Below are 885 nucleotides of genomic sequence, written 5' to 3'. Positions count from 1 at the left end.
GGGCAAAAGGGGGGTGGATGGGAGAAATGGGGTGGTTTCGGGTGTGGATTGGGCGGTGATGATGTGGATTGTGGGTAAAAGGGGTAAATTGTGGGTTGATTTGGGGCAAAAGGGAGGGTGGATTGGTGAAATGGGGTGGTTTTGGGGGTGGTTTGTGGGGTGACGAGGTGGATTGTAGATAATGGAGTGGGTTGGGGGTGATGGGGTGTGTAGAATGGGTGCAACAGGAGTTGGATTGGGGGTAATGCAGTGGATCGGGGTAAAAGGGGTGTGGAAAGGGGGTAAAGGGGTGGATTGTGGGTAATAGAGAGGATTTGGATTAATTGGGGGTAGATTTGGGGTAACGGGAGTAAATTAGAGTTATTTGGGGGTTGATAGTGGGTAATGGGATGGATTGGGGTTAATGGGGGTGGTTTAGGGGTAATGAGAGTAAATTGGGGTAAAGGGGTGGATTGTGGGTGATGGGGCATAGATTAGGGGTAGCAGGGGGTGGATTGGGGGCAAACTGGGTAACAGCGTGGCTCATGGTGCAGGAAGGTCAGGCTAGTAATCGTGGATCCCAAGCCTGAGAAAATACCAGGACACCATCTGAGACAATACCCCACCCCAAGGCCTACCCCAACCCTCCCCAACTCATCCTGCATGACCATCCACAGACCCACACAATGTTTCTGCAATTGACTATTCAGCCTGGTGGGGCAGAACGACCGGGGCTCAAACTGCGCCCTCAGGCAGACCAGTGAGGCCTGAACAATGTGGGGGCAAATGGAGGGAGTGGGGGCAAATGGAGGGGGTGAGGGCAAATGGAGGCAAGAGGGCCCAGATTTGATGCCTTAGCACCCCTTTACTATCCACATGCCTCAGAAGGTCAGTGCTGAGGGAGCA

At 53.4% G+C, this 885-nt stretch overlaps 1 protein-coding gene across 1 annotated transcript in view; it reads left to right on the top strand.

The window, feature by feature from the left end:
- Positions 1-885, top strand: part of LOC125482553 — a gene marked incomplete at both ends in the record, with an annotated part of 6338 nt that overhangs the window by 816 nt on the left and 4637 nt on the right. The gene's annotated exons all lie outside the window — the stretch shown is intronic.

This window comes from Rhincodon typus, unplaced genomic scaffold (assembly GCF_021869965.1).
Source record: "Rhincodon typus isolate 14 unplaced genomic scaffold, sRhiTyp1.1 hic_rhity00012273, whole genome shotgun sequence".
In the NCBI taxonomy this organism is placed as follows: domain Eukaryota; kingdom Metazoa; phylum Chordata; class Chondrichthyes; order Orectolobiformes; family Rhincodontidae; genus Rhincodon; species Rhincodon typus.
The sequence above is the reverse complement of the archived record's forward strand: the minus strand, read 5'-3'. Positions and strand labels throughout refer to the sequence as shown.